The sequence below is a fragment of the Agrilus planipennis genome, unplaced genomic scaffold (assembly GCF_000699045.2).
Source record: "Agrilus planipennis isolate EAB-ADULT unplaced genomic scaffold, Apla_2.0 scaffold1, whole genome shotgun sequence".
NCBI lineage: Eukaryota > Metazoa > Arthropoda > Insecta > Coleoptera > Buprestidae > Agrilus > Agrilus planipennis.
In genome coordinates this window covers 1402752-1417152 of record NW_020442466.1, presented here as the reverse complement: position 1 = coordinate 1417152, position 14401 = coordinate 1402752, and the positions used below count along the sequence as shown (strand labels likewise).

The following is a 14401-nucleotide window of genomic DNA, read 5'->3' as shown; positions in this document are numbered from 1 at the left end:
TTATTATTCATTAATTTAGATTTAATAAAGCATTATTGTTTTTTGATTTGGGAAATAATCTACCTAGATAGAGCTTTTGCCAATTTCTGAATAATCTATTATTGAATAATTAGTAATTATCGATAGCTTCTTTCTGATGTTACTATAACAGGTGGTTATTATTTTATATTATTTCGAAATGTGTAGAAGTTTCTTTTTGTTTTCAGATCTGTTGGCGCAACAGTTTCCATAGATGCGGTAGATATGGTGATAAAAATATCTACATTCCATGTCTCTAATATTTAAGGGTAAGTAATTTTTTTGTATTTTATACCTACACGTTACTCAGTCTACTATAAGTATTTAATTATACTTAAAAGTTCCCTCCCTCACTTTAAAACTATAATTTACTTAATGTTTCCTTGCTTGTTGTTTTATTACGTCGTTAACAGAATTCAACTAATTACATGGTGTATTTAAGAACTTAAAAATTAAAAAATTTAAAATTGCTCCTAGGTACGTCTTAAATAAAAACAAAATAAAGACTTAAAAGTACATTTAACGGTAATTTTTTATTTAATGGAAAGAAAACCATTTAAATTATAATATAAGTTGATTTATTGTTGGTTATAAATTCCTTGTTTCGTCAGCTAATGCTGCCAACTTCAGTAAAGCTCCAAACAATCAAATCTTAGCAGTTTTCTCAGATCATGTGCAGGATTTCTTTCTTGAATTAGACATTTACGTCAAACACCTTATATCATTAAGGTTTAATGTAAGTCACTAATTAACCCATAGTCGTAACGAGTCAGAAAAAAACGAGAAACGCCATCAGCCATCAGGACTTTTTTTAAATTAATTTAAACGTTTTCGTTCATTTTAGTTATTTATAGGTATTCCTGTTATTACTTGACTAGGATCAATTATTGCTTACTAGATTTTACCCGCGGATTCGCTCGCGTTAATATCTTAAATACGTGCCAAAAATCCTCGATGACCACATTAAACTAATTATTTTATCCTTCGAAAACAGCATTTATTTCTTCTAGACAATAGGTACCCATATCAATTTCTATATCCCTGACAATCTGTCTACAAAATTTCATGATAATCGATGGAGTATTGCAGGTGTAAAATCGACTACAAAAAACTAATTTTTCCAACCCTCGGAAACAGCATTTTTTCTTCTGGACAAAAGGTACCCATGCCCTTTTTTGTATCTCTGACAATGTATCTCCAAAATTACATGATGATCAATCGAGTATTTCAGGCGCGAAATCGACCACATAAAACTAATTTTTCTATCCCTTGGAAAGGGTACCTTTTTTCTGGATAAAAGGTACCCTATGTACTTTTCTGTACCCCCGAAAGTGTACCTACAAAATTTCATGATGTTCGATTGAGTAGTTGAAGCATGAATTCGACCACATAAAACTAATTCTTCTATCATTTGGAAATACTATTTTTTCTGTTTTTTTCTGGATTAAAGGTACCCTATATAATATCCTGTAACCCTGACACCGAGTGTACAAAATTTCATGATAATCGGTTCAGTAGTTAAGGCGTAAAATCAAAACATCAATGTACAAGGTAAATTAACGTTCATTAGTTTTTGTCTGAAAATTTGTGGCAATTTCTTCACCCTTTTTGCTTTAAACAAGCATAGTTCAACTTCAAACAGGAATGAGCTTTCTCTGCAAAAACTTTTTAGTAAACACTTGTTATGATGGAATCTGGACGCGGTCGCTTTATGCAGATCTAACGTTTGATCACATTTTTATTTACACACTTTAGGGAAATTAACTCTAGTGTAATTCAGTGAAGGTCTGCATTTCTGTAAATTATTGACTATTATCTCGATGACGCCTATGACCCTCTGTATCTATCCCTTATTTCTGGTGGTTTGACCACGTCCACCTGCTCAGAAAAATAACCCCTGGGTGAATGTCTAGATGATGGCCCCCACCCCCGAAAGGGGTAGGATCGAAAGAGAAGGTCTCTCCCACAACTGTACCATAGAGAGTTCGTGGCGGTCTCACCCCCATAAAAAGTTATGGGGGTTAGATGGAGGTGGGGGTAGAGGGGATCGAAAGAAGTTAGGGGGAATCGAAAGAGGGTGGTTATCTGAGTAAAACCCCATAAAAAATTTCGACGGTCTCACCCCCATAAAAAGTTATAGGGGTTGAAAGTTCCTTATTTTCATACACTATAATTCAAATAAAATTCAATAAAAAAATTNACCCGATAACCTAACCTAACCCAATCTATTGATAAAGATATTTAAATTTATATAACTCTCAATATTTTTATGTATTTTCCATTAGTGTTACCTTTGAATATTGTTTAAGAATGACTAGGTATATAAATATTTACATGCCTAGAAATGTATAAAAATTGGCATATTTATTAACTTTGAACCCCCATAACTTTTTATGGGGGTGAGACCGCCACGAACTTTTTATGTTACAGTGGTGGGAGAGACCTCCTCTTTCAATCCCCCCCACCCATTTAGACCTTTACCAACCCCTGTTATTATCCGAATATTCTAGATAAGATTGAAATCTCGTGTCCATTTCTCTGATTGATATACGTAGCATGTCATTGAATAAAATTGGTTCGCATGCAAATTCTCATTTATGTTCTATTAAAATAATTTCCCTTTAGCATTCACTTAAATAACTCGATTTGGTATTAAAATGGGGTCATTTTACAACAGTAATTCAGCAGCAGGTCTGGTGACATTGAAAAAATAACAACACAAACGACCAAGCCAGTACCTCTACCTTATTACTATTATTACAATCGACCGTCACGTATTTTATAAGGCGGATTGATAGCGTGCTGCGACCAATCACGACAAAAATTAACGTTGTTTAAACTGCCAATGAGGCGCTCCCGTTGTTTACAATGACTTTCTCCTATGTCCAAACTGCTTCATTTGCATCCGTCGACTGAGATGCTATCACAAGGTAACTCCGATAGTAGTGGGTGGAATTACGATATCTGTAGTCACAGTAAAATGAATAAAATTTTCTACATACTTGCTTACCTTTTCTAAGCATTAATCGCAATGCGTTAATGGTCGTTTGATGGCTTTTAATTTTCATTTCATCCCTTGATGTCTGAGAAGGTGTCCTAACAGCCTATGTCGTCAATTTTTTGTTTTACTCACTGCAGTACTATGGATTCTGTCTTTAGTATTTGTCCAATTTTCAGTCACAATTATAAACATATTAGGATTAATAATTGTTCACAGTTTTCCTTCGGTAAAGGCCCAAGACAATGTAGAATAATGTGCTACCGAAATTTATGTGGTTTTTAAAGATGCTCAAAACATTGTATAATTTTTTTGTAAAACATGAATTTGTCTGCACTTAAAAAGAATGAAAATTGATTTTAATTTAATATGTTATCAATGTTACCATCATAAATTTATTTTTTACCAGATCATCTCATTCTCCAGTTCTTCTTGACGGCGTGAAAAAGAGTGGATTGGAGATTATCCAGAGACCTTGAAACCATCTATGCATGTAAGTGTTTTATTGCTTTCTGTAGTTATTGCTAGTAGGTTATTTATACGATTATTCCCTTTAATTCCTTACTATTGTAAAGGATAGGGGCCTAGAAACATACCCCAATTTGTTAATTGCTAATTAGCCTTTTTCGCGAAAATTGAAAGACTAATTTAGCAACAAACATTAATTAAAAAGTTTCATTAAACAATTTTATTGCTGTTTCTGTCACTACATAAATGACATTCGAAGACAGTCGTAGAATGTAAATTACAAAAGGAAATAATGTAGTAGCAAGTAATTGTCAATAAATGTTCCGGTACGACCTTACATTACCCTATTGTACCCATCTATTGAAATTACATTCCGTAATGAATGAAACAAGATGTGTCATACACTTAAGTATGTGCATACGATTATGGTTACCTAATGTTACGTGTATGATCCATTCTTCCGTTCCGTAACTGACCGTTCCGTCCGCCTGTTAGCGCTGGTTGTAAAAGCGTTTGACTTCTCGGAAGCAATTTAACCATTTTTTTACAAGTAAACAAACAGTGAGTAAAGCCATAGAAAACAACTTTTTATATGCAAATATCGCCAACGCAATCAGCATGAGAGAACATTAATTTGCTTTCGGGCGCCAGTTTTTGCTCAAACTCGACCATCAGTTAATTCTATTGCCAAGAGTAAACGGGGAAATGCGCTCTATACGATGCCGTAAATCGTGTAATTATCTAATTAGACTGTTCTTAAAACATTCTACCAATGTTCGCATGACAAGCAAATAAAGTTAACGCCTTAAACTACCTAACTGCTGAAATGTATACGTACATGTATAGTAGCGGCCACAGATAACGATTATGATTTTATTACGTAATAAAAAAGCATAGATACCTATTAATTAGAGGTTAATTATGAAGCACTGGAACAAAATCTAGAAAGATATTAGTGTATTACGTATAAGGCAAAGCACACTTCATTCATAAACTAAAGGCAAGTTTATTTCGTGAATTGTTTCGGTGATCTACTCAAGCTGTTGATGGAGTTCCTTAGCCAAGTATCTATTAGATAATTTTAATTTATTTAATTTTCTTAATACAAGAAGAAAAACATATCAGTTATTCTTAGATAGTAAATGAATTTTATTAATTAAGGAACCGTCTTCTCTTCGTAAAACATACCCGAGAAGATGCTGTAATAAGATGAAATAATTTTTTTCCTAAAATGTTGTAAAACTTATTTTTTAAATGAACCTTCGGTTCTGGCAAATTCCAAATGTATAAAAACGCATCTTGGAAGAATGATATTAACAATATTGGCACAATTAAAAAAGGTAAAGGTAAGTATTTTTTCATAAAGTGTAGTTGCAAGAGTCATGATCGGAAGCAGACATAGAAGATTGACACGCTATTTTTAATGTTATCAATTTTTAAAATAATTATCATAAATTTATTTTTTACCAGATCATCTCATTCTCCAGTTCTTCTTGACGGCGTGAAAAAGAGTGGATTGGAGATTATCCAGAGACCTTGAAACCATNAATGATATTAACAATATTGGCACAATTAAAAAAGGTAAAGGTAAGTATTTTTTCATAAAGTGTAGTTGCAAGAGTCATGATCGGAAGCAGACATAGAAGATTGACACGCTATTTTTAATGTTATCAATTTTTAAAATAATTATCATAAATTTATTTATCATAAATTCTTAGATGGTTGCCTCATTGTGGAACTGCACCTGCTATCTTCATTAGACAAATACAGATGTTAAGCTCAAATCTAAAGATTTCCGAATTTTTTTAATGCTATATTCAGTTTTATACATTTTGTTTCTTTGAAATGCTTTTGGGCGGTTCTCCTTAACATCTATAGCATACAATGCTTTATTAGTTTCTTTATTTTGAGTTTTTTTTATAAAACAATATCTAAATTATTAACGTATTAGAATAAAATAATTCGAAGTGGTCTGTATTCTGTCGAAACTGCCAGACGCGGATCGCTATTTCGACCTTTTTGGATCTCATCAGCGCGTCGCAGGCAGCTCCGACAGAACATAGACCAACTGTTACCTCCTGTCTTAACAGCGTGTTTTAGAAAATACTACAAATGGCGCGGTAAACGCCATCTGTAGTACGATGCTACATTTTAGGATTACGTAATCCTTAATTTTCTAAATCGAATTATTCTATTCGATTATGGTAACGTGCCTATCACGTTGAGGTTAGCTACGCCGGGATTCGTTTCAGCAAGTAGATATCCATATATTTTACTGGACCTTGTTGGAGCATACGTAATCCTAAAATGTAGCATCGTACTACAGATGGCGTTTATCGCGCCATTTGTAGTATTTTCTATTAACGTATTACTTTTGTCAATTCTTGGATCACATCTAGAAAGTATAGGGTATAAAACTATGTACTAAGAAATGTGGATTGAAGTTTATCGTTAAAAATTTGCAACGGTTTGCGGTATCTTTGCTCCTTGTTGCCGCGAGATTAGTAAGAACAAGAGTACGTACCAACCACCATTCCCATATATATTTATTGGCGCTCTAAATAATAAATACGAGCATATCGTAAACGTATTGTATTGTTAGATATGCTCCGATCAGCTTCCGTATAAAATAGATACGGGCAATAAGAAACAGGACTTACTGTTCCGCGGACAACGATAGAGATCCTTTTGTTCGAACGTCTGGCAGCGCTAGCAAACTGTATGTCGAACCATAAAAGTTGCATGGAGTGTATTATCCTTTGCTTTTAGGTACGTCGTTGTAGGTTTTACCGCGTAAGGAGATGCGCTCTGCAATGGGTACAGCTAAATTGCACTCATTTCGTATGCTCTATTAACGGGAAATTTCCTTAAATGGGGAAAATAATTTACAGTATTTTATTAAAGAACCGATTTCTATGTCGAACGTGATACGGATCATATTTTGTATAAAATTTCTACAATCTGTTGTGTACTGTAATGTTTAAGGATTCAACAGTCTAGGAAAAGCGCTAGATATCTATATAAAACAAAAATCAGCATAGAGTCGTATCGCTTTTAACAAAACAGATCGCTTTTGTACTCGCGATTGATTAATTTGGAAATTCAAAAAAGATTAGCTCTATATATGGGAGAGGATGTTCTAAATGCTGTGGAAGGAGATAGAAATGAGGAAGTATTAGAAAGAGTAGGAAGTCAGTAAGAAATAGGCGAGATAGTTTGATAGGGCACTTGGAAACGGGAGTTAAGAGAATCAGATAGAATTAGTTTAAATTACTGCTCCCAGAAATCCCTCAAAAAAGGAATAAGTTCAGGCACATGTCTAACATCTCATGATGATGAATCATATTATAAATTTTAATATATGTCGAGGAACTGAAATTCTTGAAACTTTTATAATACCTATTGGTGTAATTCATAATGCTAACTTCTTACGGTGATCATTCATCTTCATCTAAAGAAACATCATCCATTCAATCTTATCTAAAGACCATGAATATATGCATAGGAGTTAGACTAATTTAGGCTCACTTGAATTGCAGCGCTGATATCAATGATACCAAGTCGCCCCCAAGCTTGATAGATAAAAAGTAGGAATGCTATCCAATCCGTAACTCATTCGTAATTTCAATTTTTTTGAAAATTTTTAAAAGACTTTGGTTAGGTATGTTTTTACTTATTGTTAGATTCTTAATGCTTTTGTTCAGTTAGTGTTCTTAACAAGAACATCTGATCGAAAAAAGTAATGAGCAATCTGATCCGTATCATCAAGGATTGTCCCTGTTCTCCTCTACCGATTTATGATCAGATCATTCGTAATATGTTTTGACTTCTGAATTAGGGTTGGGGGTTCTATAAGGTCAGCAGTAGAAATCTCTGTGATTTCACATGTATATATATATTATGTGGTTATGGGACCTTATTCGCCACTGTTAAATTCATTGATGTTTTCTCCAAGGTAACGTTCGGTTTTGTTGCGTGAATCGACAGTGCATTTGAGCATCTCATTAAAATATCAGTACCTGTCATGTACGACGAACGACGATGTATATGTAGCCGTATGCATATGCATGTGGCGGGCAAAATAGATAAATAACTTTTTATTGCAACGTTGAATAAAGCTCTTCGTACATTGTTTTGTACTTGAACGATACAATGCGGCATTAACGGCTAGGAACATGTGTTAATAAAATATAAACTGCCTTAATAAAATTTGTTGTAAGTGTAATTTCATGTTGCTTTAATCCCTACAGGGGGCAAGGTGACCTCTGCGACAATAATTTCTCCCCATTCCCGCCACAAGGAACGCATAAAGCACTCGATTAATACATAAAAGCAAACGACTGTGAAAGCTCGTAAAACTTCCTTAATGCTCCTATTAATCCTCTTTTTCAACAGTGTGTTACACAGTCGTCAAATGTAAAGTTACTTAAACTCACTGTCGTATAATAGTAATATTAACTATACTTCATTTACTTTCTCTAGCGATGTGCCCCTTCCATTGTCTTGGATGCGCGTTGGTAAAATAGTAGGTAGGGAGAAAAAAGCTCATTATACTCTTGACTCTTGTTCATTAAACATAATTTTCCATACAGTACCTGCCAAAAGTTTTGTTCAATCATGAATAGTAGTGCGTTAAAGCCTTTAATATGTCTTCAAATATAAATAAACATCTCGTTGATATTTTCAGTGGTTAATGGTACCAATAACAGCACATTTGAGCAATGCAATTTTAGTGGATAAAATGGTCAATTTTTCCGTGCAGTACTGTACGGATTATACGCTCCTCACCGCTTAAGAGTTTGGCCGAGAGTTATCTCCTTCCTTTTCTGGCCTAGTACTGTTCTTTTCTAGTTTGCGCCGGTCAAACTGAAGGTCACATCGCTACAGAAAGTAAACGAAGTATACCAACTAGACTAAACCAAACTTTATGTCTTTATATAACAATGTTTTTAGAATGAACCAATGCGAATTAGAATTAGGTAGATCACACAAAAACTGTGTTTCTCAAAATTTATTGTCAATTATAATTGATTATATTACCCTTTTATCAATGACATCAGCACCGTTGAGTTCACATGCTCACTTATTCTAAACCGGTGTTTGATGATTAATTTGCGATACATCTCGAACAGTATAGAAGATTCCAAGCATTATAATCTTCGTATATTCCATCTCGAACATTATAAGAGATTCCCAACAAATACAAAAATGTCCTAATTTAGTGTCAGACTCTCCAAACAGCTCAAACTTAATGATTCTTAAAGATTCCATAAAGTTATTGATTCTTCCGGTCCAGTTCACTCTAGAACATTCTACTTAAGTACAATCCTAAATATTCCAAAACAATCCACATCAAACCTACCCTAAAAAAGCATTCAAGAGTATTCTAGTAGGTACATTCTCATTTATACTAAACTGGTACGTGGTGACCAGTGGTCGACCCTCAAACCTTTACACACGCCAAATAGGTGAAATATCGCACATTATAGAGATTCCAAATATTTTTGATTTAGAGTTCTAGTCGAAATACATAGACCTAACATTATGTCAAAAGCCAACCCTGTTACTTATACGTTGTGACCCTCAAACATTCTCGAGCGCTCTCGTTTCTTCCACTCCTTTCGAGAACATTCTAGCTGAAGACATTTCTAGAAACATTCTAGTAAATGCATTCTAATTTACTCTAAACTGGTGTTTGGTGACTGGTGGTCAACCTGCATACCTATACACACCAAACAAGAGAAATATTCTTGATTTAGAGCTCTGGTCTAAGTATATGAAAACGCCTTAATATAGCGTCAAAAGTCAGTATCACCATCTATGTATATATAATGACTCTCGAACATTCCGGAACGTTCTCGATTCTTCCGGTTCATTCTAAAATATTCTAGCTGAGGACATTGCTAAAAACATTAAAAAAAAATCTAGTACATTCGTACTTATTCTAACTGGTGTTTGGTGGTCCACCCACACACCCAATCACCAACGTGAAATATACATGCAAACATGTTTATTTTCATTAATACTATATTAATTAATTGGTGTTAATCGATATAATTGCAATTGCAAGTACCATTTTTAATCTAAAATGGGTAAACTTGGTCTTCATTTTTCAAATTATGTGAGTGGACTTTATAATTGTTTTTCTCAGATTACAGTCGAGGAAATAATTTCTAACGTTCTGACAATTGTTTACAAAGAGTCATCGTGATGAATGTCAACTTTATATTGGCTTAATTCAATTGTATTTGAATGTAAGTTTATTTTGCATTTGAATTTAAAATCCATTATAGCAGACGCTCGAAAATGAGTCATAATTAGTTTGGTACGGACTTATTCACACTAAAAATACGACAAAGGCGATGAAAAACGAGTAATAACCATAAATAACTTACCACACTGACTAATAAGTCAAGTAGTAAAACTTCTTACGCCCACGTTATTATTTATATTCATTTGTACATTTTTTGTAAAGTTAACGTTGCAATTGTAAGTGGAAAAGAAAACCATTTCGAAAAGTCATTTAGCGACGCTTCAGACGAAGCTACTAATAAGTACAATAGTATTACTTAGAGAATGCGAATATGAGTTCCGTTTTGACAAAAGACATGCATTTATTACAAAAGTATTAATTTCTTAAACGACGTACTTGTTAAAAATTACGTACTCGTATGGAAGAAAATACACTTGACGAGGGAGTTAATGGAACTAAAATAAATGGTGTCGAGTTTGTCCAATATTGGACCGAGCAAAGCAAATGCCTAATTTGTCACTGGAATAATGAAATACTTCGCTTCCATATTCTTCTTCAAAAGTACAATCTTTAAAATTATTTTAATAAAATTCTAGTAGGTAATTTTGTATTTTTAAAGTAAATAATAAACAATAATTACATCTTATAAAATTATTTGTAGGATATTCGTATTTTATTGAATATTATTCATTATCATATATTGTCTATATGTATAACCTCAATATTTTATGTTTGGTTCAAGCTCGGTCGGATATTGATTGGCCATTACTTCGTTGCCCAATAATAGACAAAACTTCATCGTACCGAACCTTGGTCGAACATTGATCCAGCATTCACATGCCAATGCTTGATTCCCATTACTGGTCCAGATTTAGGTCTGTCGTCAGCTCCGGAATTTCCTACATGCGAACGGTTTCAATTTCAGTTATACTCTAAAATATTAATATGTGAATACCATTCTTATATTAAATTAAATAAAAAAATCACAAAACAGAGTATTAAAGGTTCGGTATGCTATAGTTATATACTAAGTATTGAAGAATAATTTAACAACATACATACAATTTAGACATCTTTTACAAGTGAGTCAGTTTAATATGAAATATTCTGAAAATTCATTTTTGAATTTTTTACCCACTACACACTACCTCAAATTAATGAGGGAAAAATTGTTACTGTTGTCACACCCCCGCCGGGAATCGAACCCGGGACCTTTGGCTTTACGCACCAATGTTGTGACCACTAAACTACGAGAGGTGACAACAGCAACACGACCAACCGACTTACAAGGTTAACGATCCGTCGATTTGACAACAGCAACAATTTTTCCCTCATTAATTTGAGGTAGTGTGTAGTGGGTAAAAAATTCAGAAATGAATTTTCAGAATAATATTTCATAATAGTTTACAATTTACATCGTAATATTCGACTTGCAGAGAAATGCAGTATGTTAGACCATTAATTTCTTATTCCGAATGATTAGCAAAAAAAATAAAGAACTTTTGTCCCCAGTATTCTAGTGTTATTTGAAGTATAAATTTATCTGATAAATGTTACATCGTGATATTATAATGTTCATTCGAATTGAGCACCTATTTATGAAAAAAAGTGAATATTATTACCATATATTGGTCGCAGTTATTGCCGCGCGCGTAAGAATGGCCGCGATATTATCTGAACGCGAATTCTGCCTTAATTATGTGCATTTATGTTTACCTTTTTTTTTTTATTTTCTACTGTCAGTCACATGTATACAAGCAAAGATTCCTTATGAAGAAATTAAATGTACATAAAATTTAAATGAACACCGACCAAAAACGAACGTCGAGCTGTTAAAATGTCTAAATCGGAAATGTAAAATTGCCAGAGATACGATCGTATACATACCATGCGTATCCATTTTCAAGAACTGTGAAAAAACTGATTGACTAGTAAACATGTAAATTAAGACTTATGTAAATACGAATCAATTTTAACAGGGTTGTTGAGATCTTCATTCGATCATTTATTTATACTTTTATGTACTTTGTATTGCTACACATAAGCTGTATCTTACATATACCTATACAGTGTGATTCAAAATTAATAAAAGAGCCGGCTGGATGAAGTTCATAAGTTAGACACGCACCTCCACTCTTTCCTATTTTGAGCTAATTTTCGCATTTCCCTAAAACTAGAACATCCCACATCCTTAACTATTTGCTAACAATAATCTAATCTAGGTCTACCTCTACCCCTCTTAACTTCCGATTCTGCCTCTAATATGTCTCTGACTAGACCTTCATGGCCGAGAAGGTGTCCTGCTAACCTATCTCGCCTATTTCTTATTGACTTCCATACAGTCCTCTGATCTCTTATTCTTTCTAATGCCTCTTCATTTCTAACCTTCTCTATCCAAGGTATCCTCATCATTCGCGCTTCTAACCTTTTTTTTTTACGTCGCGTCCACTTTCCATATTTCGTACCCGTACAGCGCTGCGCTCCAAACATACACCTTTAACAAACTTTTTCGAATTTCTAAATTAATCGTTTTCGAGCATAGAAGTAACTTCTTTTTATTGAAGGCGATTTGACTCTGCGTTATGCTCTGTTTTATATCCTAACTATTCCTTCCATCCTGAATTATCTAACTTCCTAGATCCTTAAAATCGGTCACCTTCTAATTTTTCGTCTCCTATCTTTATATTCGCCCTTTCCCTACTTTTCTTCCCTTGCATGCCAGTATTTTTGTTTTACTTTAATTTATTTTCATACAATACTGTTTTGTCAATACCGCTTCCATTTGATTTGAAGCTATCTCTAACTCCTCCTTGCTAGATGCTAATACTGCTGTATCATCTACAAATCTAAGCATAACAATCTTTTGCCCCTGTATATCTATCCCTACAGTTGTACTGTCTTTAATGATGTTGATCGCGTCTTCCATGTATAGATTAAAAAGTAACGGTGACAGTTTGCATCCCTGTCTGACTCCCTTCCTGATATTTACTTCTCTACGTTGCAGCCCCAGCCCTATAACTGCCTGTCGCTCTTTATACAAACTAAGTATCACTCTTCTACCTCTGTAACTCATCCCTACATTTTTAAGTATATTTAACATCGTACTTCAATTTAACATTGTCAAAAGCTTTTTCTAAATCTACAAATCCTACCTACGTACGCACTCTATGAGTTTACTACTTTAAAGTTAATCACTCTGTATGCAAAGTGGTTAAAGCTCAGTGAAACAATCTACTGAATGGGTTCCGTGATTGGGACGAATGCACGTAAATAAAATAATTAAACTACTTTTTGTATGATAATCATCTTCTCGCGCGCTGAAGCCCAGGTCGTTTTCAATCAATCAGCCTGCCCATTACTATTCTAATGAACGTCTTTGAATTTTAATTTTTCGTTAGAGATCAACAGTGAACGACATAAACTGACTCTCTATATCTTCGGTAACAATTAAAACCAAGTTACGGTTTTAAATCTATGTCCTGCAGAGATACACGACATCTATATGGTCTTTAGCAAGTTTAAAAGGTGCCAATTTAAACAGTTATGACTCTTCGGTTTCGTCAATTAAAAATAATGGTCGCGGTAAAGTTGGAACGATGGCGCGTTAATATGTTCTTGCCACAAAATGATGGTTGCTAAATAGATGATCTGGATAGAGCTCTTAATTATACTTTATATGTCGTAAAAGAATGCCGTCAACTACATATATTTACCTAACTATTATAAAAAATATTTAACTTTATCAAATAGGAAGATCGTAAGATTCACTATAAAGTTAAAATGCATGTTGGAGGACGTGATTTGCCATTTCAAACATTTAACGAACCGTAAAATCTTCGTTGACGTCTGAATAATTTTTATTTTGTCTTAACTTCCCATATCCTCTTGCCTATAGTAGACATTTAATGGAACACGGAGAAAATGGAAAAGGAAAATTTACCTAAGCGAAAATAAAAATTACAATTTGGAACCGAATTTATAAAAATAAAATCCCAGCAGATATAAATTTACTCGGTATTTTAGTTGATATTACAAATTAAATTGTAATAATTAAAAAGATTGATAAGTACAAATTAAGCTGATCAAAGTGCGTAAGAAAATATCAGAAAAACGTTGGAAAATTCAATAGCGGCTTTTGGAGAAAAAGGAGAAAATTTCCATGCGGTGTTAAAGAATTGAAAAGTAAAAGAGGATTGCACTGGTATTTTACCAGTTTTCAGATTGAATTCCTCGTGATGACAATGAATGGCTTTAGATTTTGGTTTTAAATACTGTTGATCTTCTGGTTAACCACTTCTTAAGGACGAAATTCATGGATATTAAAGGATATATTAAATATTTTTAATATGCCGCATGAATCCTTTATATAAAAATTTCCAGCATCATCATCATTGTTAAATAAAAATATGGAGCAATATGTAGATAGTAATAGTTTTGAAATTCTGTGTATAGGGGTGTATTTTAGAAGTCTAAATAATTCAGATAAATATACAGAATATCCCAAAAAAATCTAAAAATAAAATCAAAACGAAGTCGTTGTTTTTTGAAGTGAAACTTCTTTACGCACGGTAGGGTAAGTTCGTTTCATGCGAGTTGCCATGTAACGAAATCATGCAACGCATTTCCCCCGCTGTCTGTCCCTATGTATGCTTAGATCTTTAAAA

General features: G+C 33.6%; 1 long non-coding RNA gene across 2 annotated transcripts in view; it reads left to right on the top strand.

Annotated features, from left to right (window-relative positions):
* The window catches only part of LOC108733223, a 168258-nt gene extending 164658 nt beyond the window's left edge, over positions 1–3600 (top strand). For both annotated transcript variants that reach the window (XR_003232479.1, XR_001937204.1), the window contains exons 3-4: positions 207–287; positions 3426–3600. This is a non-coding gene — a long non-coding RNA (uncharacterized LOC108733223). The remainder of the gene's footprint in view (positions 1–206; positions 288–3425) is intronic.
* The last annotated feature ends 10801 nt before the right edge of the window (positions 3601–14401 follow it).